This window comes from Pithys albifrons, chromosome 2, assembly GCF_047495875.1.
Source record: "Pithys albifrons albifrons isolate INPA30051 chromosome 2, PitAlb_v1, whole genome shotgun sequence".
Taxonomy (NCBI): Eukaryota; Metazoa; Chordata; class Aves; order Passeriformes; family Thamnophilidae; genus Pithys; species Pithys albifrons.
In genome coordinates, this window is record NC_092459.1 from 64,827,452 (window position 1) to 64,845,464 (window position 18,013).

Below are 18,013 nucleotides of genomic sequence, written 5' to 3' on the forward strand. Positions count from 1 at the left end.
GCGTATATGCCTCAACTCTCCAAGCTGACCCAGCGGAAAAAGATAAATTCTACACAGACCTGCGCTGCCTCACCCAAAATGTTCCTGCAGATGATAAGATCATAATCCTTGGTGACTTCAATGCCAGAGTAGGTAAGAATTCTGAAGCCTGGAAAGGAGTCCTGGGCAAGCATGGCGTTGGAAACTGCAACAACAACGGACGCCTCCTGCTAGAGTTTTGCACAGAACAGCAGCTCACCATCACCAACACTATCTTTCAACAGAAAGACAGCCTGAAGACAACCTGGATGGATCCTCGATCCAAGCACTGGCACCTCATTGACTATATCTTAGTACAACAGAGAAATGTCAGTGATGTCCGTCATACTCGAGTGATGCCGAGTGCAGAATGTCAAACAGACCATCGCCTTGTGCGCTGCAAACTTAACCTCCACTTCAAGCCCAAACCTAAGAGAGGCGGCATTCCAAGGAGGAGGCTCCAAGTCGGCAATCTTCAAACAGCCACAGTGAGAGCTTCCAGGTAAACCTTCCAGGTAAACCTTCAAACTAGACTCAAAGATAATCCCATAGATCCCTCTCCTGAAGCGCTTTGGCAACATATTAAAAGTTGCATCCTGCAGTCCTCTGAAGAGTCCCTAGGGTTCTCCTCCAAGAAAAACAAGGACTGGTTTGATGAAAACAATCAAGAGATCCAGGAATTGTTGAAGAAGAAGAGAACTGCTCACCAAGCACACCTTGCTCAGCCATCTTGCCATATAAAAAAAGCCGCCTTTCGTTTTGCATGCAGCAAGCTCCAACAGAAACTTCGAGACATCCAGAACAAATGGTGGCTCAACCTAGCAGAAAAGACACAACTATGCGCAGATTTGGGTGACCAAAGAGAATTCTACGAGGCCCTGAAAGCAGTGTACGGACCCACACACCAGGTTCAAAGCCCCCTACTCAGTGCAAATGGTCAAATGCTTCTAACAGATAAAACCTCCATCCTGAACCGATGGTCTGAGCACTTTCAGACTCTCTTCAGTGCCAACCGTGTAGTCCAAGGCTCAGCAATTCAGCACATTACACAACAATTGGTAAAACATGAATTGGATGCAGCCCCTACTATGGGAGAGATACTCAAGGCCATACAGCAGGTGAAAACTGGCAAGGCAGCTGGGGTTGATGGAATTCCACCTGAAATCTGGAAGCATGGAGGTCAAGCACTCCATGCCAAATTCCACGAGCTCGTTGTGCGTTGCTGGGAACAAGGGGAACTACCACCAGATCTCTGTGATGCAGTCATCATCACTCTGTACAAGAGGAAAGGAGAAAAATCAGACTGCTCAAATTACTGAGGTATTACTTTGCTCTCCATTGCTGGTAAAATCCTTGCAAGAATACTTCTGAACAGATTAGTACCCACTATTGCAGAAGATCTTCTACCTGAAAGACAGTGTGGTTTCAGAGCCAATAGGACCACCACAGACATGGTGTTTGTTCTCAGACAACTGCAAGAGAAGTGTAGGGAACAGAACAAAGGTCTCTATGTAACCTTCATTGACCTCACCAAAGCTTTCGACACTGTGAGCAGAAAAGGCCTGTGGCAGATCTTGAAACGTTTAGGATGTCCCCCCAGGTTCCTCAAAATGATCATCCTGCTACATGAGGATCAGCATGGACAAGTCAGATATGGCGATGCACTCTCTGAGCCCTTTCCAATAACCAATGGTGTGAAACAAGGTTGCATTCTTGCACCAACTCTATTCACAATCTTCTTCAGCATGATGCTCCAAAGAGCCACAGCAGACCTCGAAGAACAAAATGGCATCTACATCTGATATCGTACCGATGGAAGCCTCTTCAACCTAAGGCAACCGAAGGCCCACACCAAGACCCTGAATCACCTTGTCCGTGAGCTGCTTTTTGCTGATGATGCCCCCTCGTTGCTCACACAGAAGCAGCTCTGCAGCGCTTAACATCCTGCTTTGCAGAGGCTGCTGAGCTTTTTGGGCTGGAAGTCAGCCTGAAGAAGACGGAAGTTCTCTACCAACCTGCACCTCAAGAAGTCTTCCATCATCCTCACATCACCATAGGCAATTCAGAGCTTAAGTCAGTCCAGCAGTTCACCTATCTGGGAAGTATCATTTCCCCAGACGGTAAGATCGACAAAGAGATAGACAACAGGCTAGCAAAGGCATACAAAGCCTTCGGAAAACTCCATAAAAGAGTCTGGTCCAATAAATACCTGAAGAAAAGTACAAAGATCAGTGTCTACAAAGCCATTGTACTGTCTACTCTTTTATATGGGTCTGAATCCTGGGTCATCTACCACCACCACCTGCGGCTTCTCGAACGCTTCCATCAGCGCTGCCTCCGTTCAATACTAAACATCCACTGGTCTGATTATGTGACCAATGTGTCTGTTCTTGAACAGGCAGGGGTCAGCAGTATCGAGGCCATGCTGATGAGAACGCAGCTACGCTGGCCAGGGCACGTCTCCAGGATGGAGGATCACCACCTCCCAAAGATTGTGCTCGATGGTGAACTCGCCGCCGGCTGCCGCAAGAGAGGAGCCCCGAAGAAGAGATACAAGGACTACCTGAAACAATACCTCAGCCTTGGCCATATTGACTGCCACCAATGGTCCACTCTGGCCTCCAATCGGGATTCATGGAGACACACCATTCACGACGCTGCTGCTTCCTTTGAGAATGCACGGAGAGTCAGTCTTGAGGAGAAAAGACAACGCAGAAAGAACCGTTCCTTGCCAATGTCACCTAGGGAGACGTTCCGCTGTGCCTTTTGTGACCGGACCAGCCTGCAGCAAGCGTGGGTAGTGCCCTTCTCAAATCTTCGTTCACGAAGCCTAGCCATGATGAATTTGCTTGCTTTGCAGAAAGTATCCACTCCAAAATCACAGTATGCCCCACCATGCTGTTCTTCTCCTCTATGCCCTTAAATCACTAGTATTGTCCTGTAGTGGAGAAAGCTTTCTTGAGGAGTTTCTTATCCTCAGCTTATCTATTTTAAAAATAATGAAAAAAACCTCCAGATGGGACCTTGTCCATTTCGTTTTTGTCAGTTGATGCCGAACCCTGGCTGTCAACTAGTGACAGATTATTTGACGTAGAGATCCTGAACATATGCTTAAAAATGCAACTTTAGTTAACAAAAGGAGATACATCCTTCCTGGAGGTAACTTCATAACACATTTACAGATTTTAGCTGTAAAAGGCAATAATGCAATTGTATTATCGGGAAAAAATAGGCTCGTATGGGAAAGGGAAGGGATACTATCACTAGTATGATTAAGATGTGCAAGTTGAGTGTAGGTAAATTGAGTCTGAAAACAGTTACTATTGTAAATCTGATAGTGGACAATCTTAGGAAGGAATAACTACTCTGATTAAATCCATCTGTTCTTCTGTCTAACCAAAATATGAGTCTTTCTTCTCAAAAAAAGCTTTTGAGTTTAATCCTGTCCTCATCTCATGTGAATTTGCACAGCTTGGCTAAACTGCTGGAAACATGTCCATGTGGTCAGCAATCTTATAATTGAAATAAGCTGGTTTTACAGCTTCCCCCCGGAGACCAACAGGGTGGTGAAAATGCAATATACATATGGGGGAACTAATCAGACTTGGGAAAGAACTGGGAACTTGCATGAGTGAATGCTGCTGCTGATGTATTAGGTAGTTTTCAGTTTGAGGAACTTAAACCAGTTACAAAGTCTTTGAAGGTCTAAATGCATGGGTTGAAATAGGATTGTTATGCAGATAACACAAGAGTCACTGGACAGAAAGCGGGTGAAGAGACTGTTCTGCTAGTATGAGGGAACACTCCTGACCCAAACCTTTATTCCAGAATTGTTCTGCATTTTACACAGATCCTAGACCTAAAATAACAATTATGTATTCATATAAGCTATACAGGATCAGAACCCAGTGCATTTCCTGACCTATCATAGTTAAGATGTTTTCTTGGGAAGTGGGAGGCAAGAGTATAAACCTATTCCAGGCCACAAATGGCTGTTAAAAGCAGTTCTGTTTCCTGAACAGCCTTTCTATACACACAACAGCTGAAGGAAAACATGCATTCACCAGTATGCAGGTCCTTCTCTGCTGTGTTAATATACACAAGCATTGTAAAGATTGAGCCTTGCTGAACTCTCTCAACAAAACCGTGACTGCCTCTGGCACAGTGCTCTGTATGTGAGCAGGTAGAGTGGATAGAAAGCCCTTCCCTGCAGGTGCCTGAATTGCAGAGGTGTTTGGAGATGCCCCATGCCAGTGTCACACAGCACCGCACTGAACACGCAGAGTTTCTGTACAGCCACTGCCGTACACCGAGGTCTGGCTACTTCTGCCTCTTTTCCTCCATCCCTTTGTCCAGCTGTCAGGCTCTGTGTCTCCACATCTGGCAACAACCAAGTCATCCTTTAAAATTAATCTCCGAGTGAAATACCACAGTTTCATGAAAAACTCCCTGTGATCTACATGTGGGAAGATGCAACTAACTGTATCATCAGGCCTTTCATCAAGTAGTCACCCATTGGAAAGTATCACTCATTTACCATGTTAGTGTGGGACTGATCAATCAGTTAACATTAGGAAAGCAAACAAAATATACCTTGTTATATCTTACCTCGCCTTTCAACCTTTTACTTCATTAGACTTGAGAGATGTCACTGGAATCCCAGAAAAAATAAATTTCTACAAGGATGAAAATTTGGCTTCACAGGAAGTTTAAAAGACCACAATTATGAAGCTGACTGAAAAGTGATACAATAAAAGCAGCAGACAAGTATTGAACGTGTTTATTCATTCTAAGTTATCATAATATGGCATTTGATATTTCTTTCCCAGTGGAAAGCAAACCAGATGAGACAAACTTTAAAAAGCACAGTAAACAAAAGCCCTTCTCACAATATATCTGCAGAATTCACAGCTGCAAAGCTGAGGCAGTATGTGGATTAATTAATCTATAAATTAGTTGTTAATTCACATAAAAATGTGTCGAAGTGGCCTTTTTATTTCCAGGTCTGCTAGAAATAGAAGTATATCAGCAAGAATAAAAATGTACAGAAGTTTCCAAAACCTTTTTTAGGGAAAAAAAAAAACCAGAAGCAAATGAGAAAACATAAACAGTCCATGGTAGAGAAAGTTTTTTCCTCACATGTGTTCTGCCTCTGATATATGGGAAAGAAAGCAAAGGACCACTTTAACCAGCACATTTTCACAATGTTATTTTAAGGTCCTTAGAGAAGTGTTAGCTGATTTTGAACTTATATTTTTGCTTTATATAAAAATAATCACAAGCTTTTAGTCTGTAATTTTGGGTAAGTGGAAGGCTGGTAAGCAAAAATACTCTTTAGTGAAAAAAAACTAACAGTTCTGTACAAGATTCCATTTTGGAATTTTTATTTTATACACGATTTAGGTTTGGGTTTTTTTAGATTAGAAACATTTCATATGGTAATTTTCATGCAACAGAGTGCACAGTTTTCCTATGCTGTTTGATAGAACACAGGCAATAAATGTGCGTCACATGGAACAAGTTGTTTAGTTCAACCATGAATGCAAATACAACTATGAACTTTAGAGAAACTATTTCAGCATCCACATTTAGGGTTTATGGAACATCAGCCAGGCATGTAAACCAAAGTGTTTTGGAAATATTTTACTTATAGCAAGTGTAACACTAAAATATTTGCATTTTTGCTCAGAACCCATGGCCCACCTATCAGTTCTGGAGGTGATCCTGACAACGATGCCATCAGCTGCACCAACCTTAGTAAGTAATTACCAGATACATTTTCAGGGATTCTCAATGATTTTTAATGTTTTGAAATTTGCATAGGAATATAAGTAGAGTAACAAGTTAGAAAATTCCCTATTCGTGCCCTGTCTTGATACAGAAGAACATTTTATGATATCTACCTCTTGTGTCTGTAGCTTTCAAAACCTCATTGGATAATTATGCAGGTTTTTGTATGAAATCTGTTTCAGAAAAAAAACTTCATGAACAAAGATCTGAATAAATCTAAGTTGGCTTCCCCAGTCACTGAAATACAATAACAATGTTTGACTTTTGCACAAAATTATATAATTTATTTCAACATTCTTGCAAGTTTCCAGTCATACAATCAACTCATTTTCCACATCAGTTTATCTGAAGAAGCCTTACATACGTAAGAAATTATTACAGGTATCTTACATGACGAATTATCAAGTATTATCTATCAGGTGTGTACTGGTTTTTCACTGTGCCTGAGATTCCGTTTCCTCCTGTTTCATCACTAATGAAAGTCATCACTATCAAAAATTGACTTACAAATATAGTTGCTCAAAAAGTAGAAGACAAAAATAGAAGTAAAAACCAGTGATTTGTTGTGGTCCTTGGACTTACTGAAAATGCCCTTGGGTTTTGCCATTTATGGCATAGGAAACAAAAATCTCAAAAATTTGGGTATACAAATCAGTAGCTCTTGAGTTACACTGTACATGCATTTTGGACAACCAGTTGTAATACAGATGTATAGAAGCAACTTTCTTAATACTCAAGGAAAAAAAAAGCCATATTACAGCACAAGCTATTGATATAACACATGCTTTATGTTGTTTTAATAGTAAATTCCAACTGAATGTAGCAGGCTCACACTACCATTTCATGAAGCTGCATTACACAAGTCATCAGCAGAGCACAGCACCTCATCTGTCTTCACAACTGTTTGGGGGCACGGGAGAACATAACACTAGCATTACTGCACCATTAACACTGGAAGGCTTTTTTCATAGAATCAATCAAAATTTTACAAAAATCTAGTCAATGAACAAACAGAAAAGTATGCTGCATATTTGGTTTTGCCTACAGATAGCACTTTGCAATTACAGCTACATTTGGAAGTTATGGCTGTGCATTCCTCATGTAGCCACAAAGTCACATTGTGCATTACCATATAAACTTCTCTTTGTTAGGGGCAAAAGATGAGAAATGCTCATTTAATAAACTGAAGAATAAAAAGGATTTTTTTTATTCAGCATGACATCATGTCTTCCATCAGCATGCACACGCCACCCTAAGAATTACATGTCTCACAGCACTCTCCATCTGAACATTAGAATCATAGAATCATAGAATCATTGTTGGAGATGGGGACTATATGGACATGGAAGAATGGAGGAGGACGCGGGATCGCCGAACGGAGTTCGACGTGTGGAAGGTCCAGGAAGACCCCAAAGAACCCGGACAATGACACTATAACACGGACCTTCTAAATCCCCAGTTTTATCCCCAGTTTTTACTAAAATAAAGATGTCTACTGCTCTCCCAGTTCCAGAACCTTCCCCCAGGCAGGCAGGTGCCCAGCAACAAGAGAACAGCTACCATTGGCCAGCTCCCTCAAGGGGGCGGCCCTGGCCCTGCCTGTCACCAGTCCACGCCCAAGTTCACTCCCTCCTAGTTTGCATACCCTATGGGCTAAGGTGGATTTGCATGCTCCGCCTCAGCTCCACCCCTTTTCCAGAACCTTCCCTACCCCAAGTTATATAAACCCCTGTTTTCCCCCAATAAAGTTGGATCAGCCTAGATCTTCGGATCAGGTCAGACCACCCTTGGCTCCTTGGTGTTTGTTCTCAGCTCGCGAGGCAAACCATACCTTGGGTCAAGGGATAGCCGCGAACGACAGCTCAGCAGGCAGTCTGCGAACCCCGTCGCTGGTCTGGTCCCTTCCCGAAAGAGACCAAGGCTGCCACAGATGGTGCCGAAACCCGGGACTGTTTGTTGAGTCTGTCGTTCAAGATAGGCTCACTGCAGTCTCGGATCGGTGATAGCCGCAGGAGTGTCTGAGACCCTGCGGCCCGGCAGTCTCCCCCGGCAGAGACTGGGCATCGGCCCCACCTCATCGTTGGAGCAGGCGACCATCGAGAGAGGTGAGCTGCCGGGGAAGCCCCTACCCTTCCTACCCCATCTCCAAATCCCCCAACAAAGACTTAAAGACTCGGAACTCCATCTTTTTATTAACATCATGGGAGCCGCTCTGGGGAAATCCGAGCGCCCGGTTTATAAGAAAATCAGAGCGGTCATCGAGTACCAGGGCCACAAGTACGATAAAGCCTCCCTAAAAGCCCTGGCTACTTGGATAAATTCCCACCAGTTGCAAGTCCCAGAGGAACTTAACATCGACCACTGGGACAATCTGGGAGCCACACTCTGGAAGGCTGAGAAAAAGGGCGACAAAACGGCGGCAAAGGCGCTTATCGCCTGGCGGCTGGTGTATATGCTGCTCCAGGACCGCCAAAAGACTGGGCACCCGACCGTTAACTCGGCGAGGGCACAAGATGGCGCCTTGAAGCCTTCGTCCTCCTGCCCCAGCCCCAAGGACAAGATCAAGGGCAAAATGGCGGAGGGGGGGCACTGCATGGATCGCGGCGAAAATGGCGGCGGCGCGAAACACCTCGTGGCCTGGGATAACGGGGGAGGAGCCGTGGGAGGAGCCGTTGACGGGGAGCGTTGGGAGGGACCACCCGAGTACACGCCCCCTGAGGCACCGCCCAAAGGCTACGCCCCTCATGGCGTCATGGCCACGCCTCCACCTTGTGGCCATGCCTCCACCCAGGCCTATAGCCCCGCCCACCTGGACCAACATGGCTGCGCCCATGCAGCTAGGCCTGAGGCCCACTCGAGGGAGGCCTACCCACCATCACCACCGAGGCCTCCCTGCCACCGTGCCCTGCCCAGTCCACCCTGCGGCGCCGCACCGGAGAAGCCGTGTAGGCCTGAGGCCCTGGCCAGGCCGCAGGCCTTGTGCCGATCCGTCGTGCATAGGCAACTGTCCATCAAAACGTCGCAGGAGTGCCGTCGCGTCGCCAGGTTTACATCGTCACCTCCGGAGTGTGCACACTCTCTCGCCCCGATAACACCGAGGGCTGAGAGGTGTGATGAACTGGACTGTGAGGGGGAGACTAACATCTCTCCCCCCACTAGTCCCAAGAGGCATTCACTGGACTTGACCTACACGGACATGACACTAGCCTCAGCGCCAAGGCCAAACACGTTTGACACCACGGCCGCCGACTCGGCCCGCGCTTTCCCGGCCTCCACCACCTCCCAAGTGGAGGTAGTACATCAAATCGTGGAGGCGCAGGAGAAGGCGTGGAAGGCTGTACACGAACAGGCGGCCCAGGCAGGGGACTTAGACATGCTCAAGGCCTTCCCAGTGCATGTGGAGGGAGGTAGGCCACCCCAGTGGAGGCCTATCTCCTACCCGGTACTGAAAGACATCAAGAATGCCATAGCTGAGCACAACCTGGACTCCCCGTACACGCTCAGCCTCCTGGAATCCTTTTTCCAGGCGTTCGACCTTACGCCAAATGACATCCAGCAGGTCACGAGCGCCTGGTTGCCTTCCCTACAATACTCTGCCTTCGAGGCGGAGTGGAAGGCACTCATAAGGAAGCACATCACCGAAGGGGACTTCGTCCCCATTCCCAGGGGGCTGACAAAGGACAGAGCCATCGACCAGATGTACGGGGAGGGGAGGTTTGTTACCAACGCTCAGCAATGCATGGTTCCCCTGCCTATACTTCATAAGTCAGCGGACTTGGCGCTTGAGGCAATTAAGAAGGTGGCACAGACAAGCTCCAGTACACCTTCATATGCCCTGATTTTTCAGGAGCCACGAGAGCCGTTCTACGACTTTGCGTCCCGGCGTAGGGAAGCTATTTCAAAACAGATTAGCGACCCTAAAGCCCGGGACGTGCTTTTTAGATCTCTAGTTGTAGAAAAAGCCAATGAGGAATGCCGGAGGATCCTCCGGCCCTTAAAGGAGCCCACGTTGCTGGAGATGGTTGAGGCCTGCCGCAACGTGGACTATTCCAAAAAAGACCTCGAACTTGTTGCTTGCGCGGCCACAGGCCGCTGTTACAACTGCGGCCAGGTGGGGCATTATGAAAGACACTGCCCCGCCAATCAACCACCACCCTCACCCAAAACGTTACCGAAGTACAACTGTCAGCGCTGCGGTAAGGGGAAGCATTGGACCTCGTTGTGTAGGTCCGTAACCGACATCAATGGTGACCCGCTTCCTCCTAAGTCACCTAAGTCACAATATAGGAAGCAGGTCACCTTTAGCGACCCCCCAACGCAGCGAAAAGAGGGTGGTGGGCAGGGAAACTCCCCACCGAGCGCCAGGAGAGGCGCGACGACACTAAATGCCTCTCCTGCGTGCCTCCAACGGGCTCAGTCGGAGCCGAGCCTGCACTAGAGCGGGCTCGCTGCATCATCTTGCACCCCTGTGATCCCTGTACCATCTTAGAGGGGGAGGAGTGCGAGATGAAAGTAACATCTAAGCAGCCGTTGGAAGAGGGGGAGGAGTACCTCCTCCAACCAGCTGCGCAAGCAACACAAAGGGGCATTATTTCCCAAACCAAACTTGTGACCTTCAACGGACGTGACAATTTTAATGGACGTGACATAACTATATCTTTCAAGGTTCTTCTCCGCCCAGTAGAAGTCTCCTCCATGGATCCGGTGGCTGTCCTTCTCCCTACCTCACATCTGCAACGACATCAGACCGTGGAGAAGGCAGTCAACTGGACCACGACCCTGACGGCGGAACAACCCCTGTTGTCGGTGGTAGTAGCCTCACCCCTGGGGCGGACGAACATCGAGGGGCTACTCGACACAGGGGCGGACATAACCATCATCGCCGTCAGGGACTGGCCGGACATCTGGCCAAAGGAGGAGACCATGCTCAGTGTTACTGGGGTGGGGGGGACCCTAAAACCCATGCAGAGTTGGCATGTGGTTACCTTCACCGACTCTGACGGAAATGTGGCCTCGTGCAGGCCACTGATACTGCCACTGCCCATGACGCTATGGGGGAGAGACATACTGGGGCAGTGGGGCGCCAAATTAAAAACAAATTTTTAACATCGGCCACTGGTGAGCAGCTGCTACCCAAACTTAATTGGCTAACTCAAAAACCTATATGGGTAGACCAGTGGCCCCTTCCAGAAGAAAAGCTGCAACAATTGGAACTCCTTGTAAAAGAACAACTAGAATTAGGCCATATCGCCCCATCAACCAGTCCCTGGAACTCCCCCGTCTTCGTCATCAAAAAGGTATCGGGCAAGTGCCGGTTATTACATGACTTGAGGAAAATAAACGAAGTGATGGAATCCATGGGCCCGGTACAACCAGGTATGCCAGCCCTATCCATGCTTCCTCGTAATTGGCCAATCGTAATAATTGATATAAAGGACTGCTTTTTCCAGATCCCCTTGCATCCGGAGGATGTGGACAAATTCGCGTTTTCTGTTCCAACTAGGAATGCCGGAGAACCCCATAAGAGGTTTGCGTGGAAGGTTCTGCCACAGGGCATGAAGAACTCGCCCACGCTGTGCCAAATTTATGTTGCCAAAATTTTATCCCCAATTCGGCTCCAAAATCCAACTGTCATCATTTACCACTACATGGATGACATATTAATTTGCGCAGAATCTAAAAAAGATGTAATTCGGGTCCTAAATTCGGTCACCACAGCGTTGCAGGCCTTCCATTTTGAGATTGCTCCAGAGAAAATCCAATGGGATTCTCCTTGGCATTACCTAGGCTGGAAACTGTCCCATTCCTCCATTACTCCTCAAAAGATTAAAATTGATTATGATATTCAGACTCTAAACGACATGCAAAAATTGTTAGGGAATATTAATTGGATTCGGCCTCAATTAGGAATAACAACTGATGAGTTAAGCCCCCTATTCGACTTATTGCAAGGAGATCCCAACCTCGATTCACCCCGATCCCTTACAAAAGAAGCCAAAATTGCCCTCCAAATTGTAGAGAACAAAATTTCAAAAATGCAGTCCCAGAGGAAGCTGGTTGGGGTTCCGCCTATCCTGGTTGTACTGAAAGGCCCAAAACAGCCCTTTGCCATCACAGGGCAAATTGACGAGAAGGATGATGAAGTGATCATATGGGAATGGGTCTTCCTCCAGCACTGCTTTTCCAAAACCATCGTTACCCTCCCTGAGATGATCAGCAAGGTCATTCTCAGGGGTAGAAAGCGGTGCTGGGAAATGGAAGGCCAAGACCCTAACACCATATATCTCCCCATAACATCAGAGACTTACAATCAAATGGTCCTTCTTTCTACAGATTTCCAATTGGCGGTCCAGGATTTTGAGGGCCAAGTGCAATTCTCCTTGCCCGGTAAGAAAATCACCCAAAAACTCAAATTTATCCCCCTAAACTTAAAAATTATGCGGTCCTTGACCCCCATTCCCGGCGCCGTCACGGTATTTACCGACGGGTCGGGAAGAACGGGCAAGGCTGTGGTGACATGGAAAGTCAAAGATGAGTGTGTAGCGACTGCCATGTCACCACAGGCTCTTCCCAGGTGATGGAGTTGTCGGCAATGGTCAGAGCCTTTACCATCTTCTCCAACCAGGCTCTGAACATTGTCAGTGATTCGGCCTATGTAGTAGGAGTTGTTAAGAGAGCGGAACACTCCTACCTCAAAAAATTGCGTAATCAACAACTCTTCACCCTATTTCGGACTCTAATCATGTTAATTGGCCAAAGAGAGCACGCTTACTTCACTGTTCACACCCGCTCTCATTCCACTCTCCCTGGTCCCGTAGCGGAGGGAAATCGCCAAGCCGATATTTTGGCAGGTGTGTCTGTTGTCCCTAACTTGGTGCAGCAGGCACGTGCCTCCCATGAATTTTTCCATCAAAGCGCAAAGGCGTTGCAGAAACAATTCGGCCTAACCCAACATCAAGCAAAAGAAATTGTTAAAAGTTGTCCAGAGTGCCAGAAAGTTTCCCCCCTTCAGCCCTCAGGAGTCAATCCTAGGGGGCTGAAGCCCTTAAAACTGTGGCAGACAGACGTCACTCATATTCCACAATTCGGCCGTCTAAAATATGTACATGTTTCAATTGACACTTTCTCCAAATTAATGATGGCGTCTGCCCACATGGGGGAAAAAAGCAAGGATGTCCAAAGGCACTTAACTGCAGCCTTTGCATTCATGGGAGTGCCAGCGCAAATCAAGACCGATAATGGCCCTGCTTATGTCTCGGCCGGCCTGCAGGCATTTTTCCAACAGTGGGGCATAAGACACACCACGGGGATACCTCACAATCCTACGGGGCAAGCGATAGTGGAACGTGCTCACCAAACTCTAAAAAATATGCTGAAAAAACAAGAAAAGAGCACTGCATCACTAACGCCCCAGGAAAAATTGGCTAAAGCCTTGTATGTCCTCAATCTCCTGAACCGCCAAGAAGGAAATCTGATCCCCATCCTTCGCCATTTTAACGAAAATAACAGCTTAAATGACGAAAAACCTAAAGTAATGTACAAAGATCTTGAAACCGACAAATGGGAGGGCCCCTTTCCCCTAATAACCTGGGGAAAGGGATACGCTTGTGTTTCAACAGAAAGCGGACCGAAATGGGTGCCCTCCAAGCGAGTCCGGGTCTTCCAAGGACCATCGCCCTCGTCATCGCGGCCACCGTCGTCTCCCTGACCGACCCCTGCGCGATCCTGATCCTCCTCAGCTGCGTGTCCCCGACCGAACATCGTCCCGTCCCGACTCCAGCATCTCCCAAGTTATCACCAAAAGCGGCCCTTCGGGGTAACATCTGGGCAGAACTCTCGGATGTGATGAATTCTGGCAAAATCTGCCTAACCAATACTAACATAGACGACCCTCTAAAATCTCACCTGATGGCTCTCCCCGATAGTTCCAAAGTCAGTCGGCTGTTCAATGATTATTATTACTTGACCCCGGCTGACTCTGAACCTATCGAGATAAAATTTTAGGCTCACCCCGCACTAACACCTGTTCTTATTTTCGCCAAACCTCTGCTACTGTTAACAACACGCTAACACCCGATTCTTTTGCTTATCGCAACCTTTCATTTTGGTGCTTTAACAAATGGTACAGAGAGCCTCTAAAGTCCCACTTTTTCATTCGGCCAAAAATTCTACCCAAAGGCTGGTTCCTGGTCTGCAGTGACCGCGCCTGGACAGGCGTCCCATCCTTGCCTGTAGGGGGTCCATGTACCATCGCCCGGCTGGTCCTCCTTGACCCAGCCACCCCCATCATGCCCAGACGCATCAACGAGGACCCGGACCCAGACGATTTGAAATCCACAATAGTGTCATTCATTTCTATTAACACCACCTCAGAACTCGACTCCCTAGACCGCTTCACTAACCATACTTTTCTAGGAAAGACAGACGGGCACATTAGTAAGTTTATCAACCCAATCACTACCAAATTGACCGAATATACCCTGAATCTCCCTGGGTCTATAAATTACCGAGCGGCCGTTGACTATTTCATGCTTGCCCGCATGATCGGCTGCTCGGATAGACCCAACCTTTGTTGTCTAGAATTCGACAAGCTGCAGGAGAGAACCAAATTTGCCTTCTATAATTTCGCACAACTTAAAAATCTATTCTCCGCAGCTCGAGCCCCGCCAAATTTCTATTCTAAGGATATTTTCGAAAGCATTCAAATTCCATTTATGCCCAATTGGCTAAAACAAATTGTGCTCGTTTGCCTTTCCTCTGCGTTCACCTATTCCTTGGGTTTTGCCAAGAATCAGATCATCCGAAGGGTCTTCCCAGCAAAATTACAAGACAAAAAAGGAGGAGATGTTGGAGATGGGGACTATATGGACATGGAAGAATGGAGGAGGACGCGGGATCGCCGAACGGAGTTCGATGTGTGGAAGGTCCAGGAAGACCCCGAAGAACCCGGACAATGACACTATAACACGGACCTTCTAAATCCCCAGTTTTTATTAAAATAAAGATGTCTACTGCTCTCCCAGTTCCAGAACCTTCCCCCAGGCAGCCAGGTGCCCAGCAACAAGAGAACAGCTACCATTGGCCAGCTCCCTCAAGGGGGTGGCCCTGGCCCTGCCTGTCACCAGTCCACGCCCAAGTTCACTCCCTCCTAGTTTGCATACCCTATGGGCTGAGGTGGATTTGCATGCTCCGCCTCAGCTCCACCCCTTTTCCAGAACCTTCCCTACCCCAAGTTATATAAACCCCTGTTTTCCCCCAATAAAGTTGGATCAGCCTAGATCTTCGGATCAGGTCAGACCACCCTTGGCTCCTTGGTGTTTGTTCTCAGCTCGCGAGGCAAACCATACCTTGGGTCAAGGGATAGCCGTGAACGACAGCTCAGCAGGCAGTCTGCGAACCCCGTCGCTGGTCTGGTCCCTTCCCGAAAGAGACCAAGGCTGCGACAAATCATAGAATCGATTGGGTTGGAAAAGACCTCCAAGATCATCAAGTCCAACCCTTGGTCCAACTCTAGTTCATTTACTAGATCATGGCACCCAGCGCCACGTCCAATCTGCATTTAAAGATCTCTAGGGATGGTGAATCCACCACCTCTCCGGGCAGCCCATTCCAATGCCTGATTACTCTCTCTGTAAAAAATTTTTTTCTGATATCCAACTTAAATTTCCCCTGGCAGAGCTTAAGCCCGTGCCCCCTTGTCCTATTGCTGAGTGCCTGGGAGAAGAGACCAGCCCCCACCTGGCTAGAACTTCCCTTCAGGTAGTTATAGACAGTGATGAGGTCACCTCTGAGCCTCCTCTTCTCCAGGCTAAACAAGCCCAGCTCCCTCAGCCTCTCCCCATAGGACTTGTGCTCCAGTCCCTTCACCAGCCTTGTTGCTCTTCTCTGGACCCGCTCCAGCATCTCAATATCCTTTCTGAACTGAGGGGCCCAGAACTGAACACAGTACTCAAGGTGTGGCCTCACCAATGCAGAGTACAGGGGAAGGATCACTTCCCTGGTCCTGCTGGTCACGCTATTTTTGATACAGGACAGGATCCCATTGGCCTTCTTGGCCACCTGGGCACACTGTTGACTCATGTTGAGCTTCCTGTCAATTAGTACTCCAAGGTCCCTTTCTGCCTGGCTGCTCTCCAGCCACTCTGTGCCCAGCCTGTAGCGCTGCAAGGGGTTGTTGTGGCCAAAGTGCAGGACCCGGCACTTGGCCTTGTTGAACTTCATCCCATTGGAATCAGCCCATCTCTCAAGTCTATCCAGATCCCTCTGCAGAGCCCTCCTGCCTTCTAGCAGGTCGACACTCCCTCCCAACTTGGTGTCATCAGCAAATTTGCTGATGATGGACTCAATCCCCACATCTAAATCATCAATAAAGATGTTAAACAGGACTGGACCCAATACAGACCCCTGGGGAACACCACTGGTGACTGGCCGCCAGCTGGATGCAGCTCCGTTCACCAGCACTCTCTGGGCCCGACCCTCCAGCCAGCTCTTAATCCAGGAGAGGGTACACTTGTCCAAGCCATGGGCTACCAGCTTTTTCAGGAGTATATTATGGGAGACAGTATCAAAGGCCTTGCTGAAGTCCAGATAGACCACATCCACAGCCTTCCCCTCATCCACCAGGTGGGTCACCTGATCATAGAGAGAGATCAGGTTGGTCAGACAGGACCTGCCCCTCCTAAACCCATGCTGGCTGGGTCTAATCCCTTGTCCACCCTGAAGGTGCTGTGTGATTGCACTCAGGATGAACTGCTCCATAACCCTGCCAGGCACGGAGGTCAGGCTGACAGGCCTGTAGTTGCCAGGGTCCTGCTTGCAGCCCTTTTTGTGGATTGGGGTGACATTGGCCAACCTCCAATCATCTGGGACCTCCCCAGAGAGCCAGGACTGTTGGAAGATGATGGAGAGCGGTTTGGCAAGCTCTTCTGCCAGCTCCTTCATCACCCTGGGATGGATCCCATCTGGTCCCATGGACTTGTTAGGATCCAGCTGGCTCAGTAAGTCGGTCACTATTTCCTCCTGGAATACAGGAGGGGTATTCAGCTCCCTCTCCCTGTCCACCAGCTCCAGAGGCCAGTTGTCTTGAGGGCCACCTGTCTTACTGGTGAAAACTGAGGCAAAGTAGGTGTTAAGTACCTCAGCCTTCTCCTCATCTTCCTTAACTATATTTCCCTTCAAGTCCAACAGAGAATGGAGGTTTTCCTTGCCCCTCTTTTTGTTATTAATGTATTTATAAAAGGACTTTTTGTTATCCCTAACTGAAATAGCCAAATTTACTTCAAATTCCACTTTTCTTTCCCTAATTTTTTTCCTGCGTGACCTAGCTCTATCTGTAAATTCTTCATAAGTAGCCAGCCCTTTTTTCCATAGTCTGTAAACTTTCTTTTTATCCCTGATTTCTTGCAGAATCTCCCTATTTAACCAAGCTGGCTGTCTTCCTCTCTGGCTGGCCTTTTGGCACACTGGGACAGCCTGTTGCTGTGCATTCAAAATCTCCCTCTTAAAACATGTCCATCCCTCCTGGACCCCCTCACCTTTAAGGGTTGTTTCCCAGGGTATGCTCTGAATTAACGCACAATCTCCAGTGGGATAATTCAGTTATACTGAGCAAATGTTGCTGCATCTCCTAAGTGATTTAGTATTTTGTAAGATTCTATTTGTAATAACTTCACAACATTAATGTTCAACGATCTGCATTGTGAGTTCCCAGAAGCAACACCTTGAAAGCCACCTGGGCAGAAATACACATTAAGAACAAGTGAAAAACAAAACCAGGTTTCTCAGCATGTTATAAGGACTGTGTAAGAGGCAAATCTATTTGTCAAGGGTGTCCTCAAGAGCGAAACAATTCTTTCTCTTCTTGTCCATTACACATTGTTAAACCTCTCCAGCAAATTACGTCAGCACCTTACAAACAATCTGTCCACAGGCAAAGCAGATTTCTTCCCCTACTCATTCCATCTCGCTGAACTACGTGGGAAGTTTTCATTCTATATATTCTACAGCTTCCACCTCTCTGTTCTTGACCCAAACTTGTTCCTTCAGAGCGCATTTAAAACATGTTAACAACATTTTCACAGATGAGAAACTGAGGCTCCAGTGCACAGTTCATCGTGTTGTTTATGTACTTATCAAAGCACCAAAGCTAGAGGTCTGCTGAGCTCTCTACTGTCAAAGAAACCTACAGCAGTCTAACCTTCAGCTC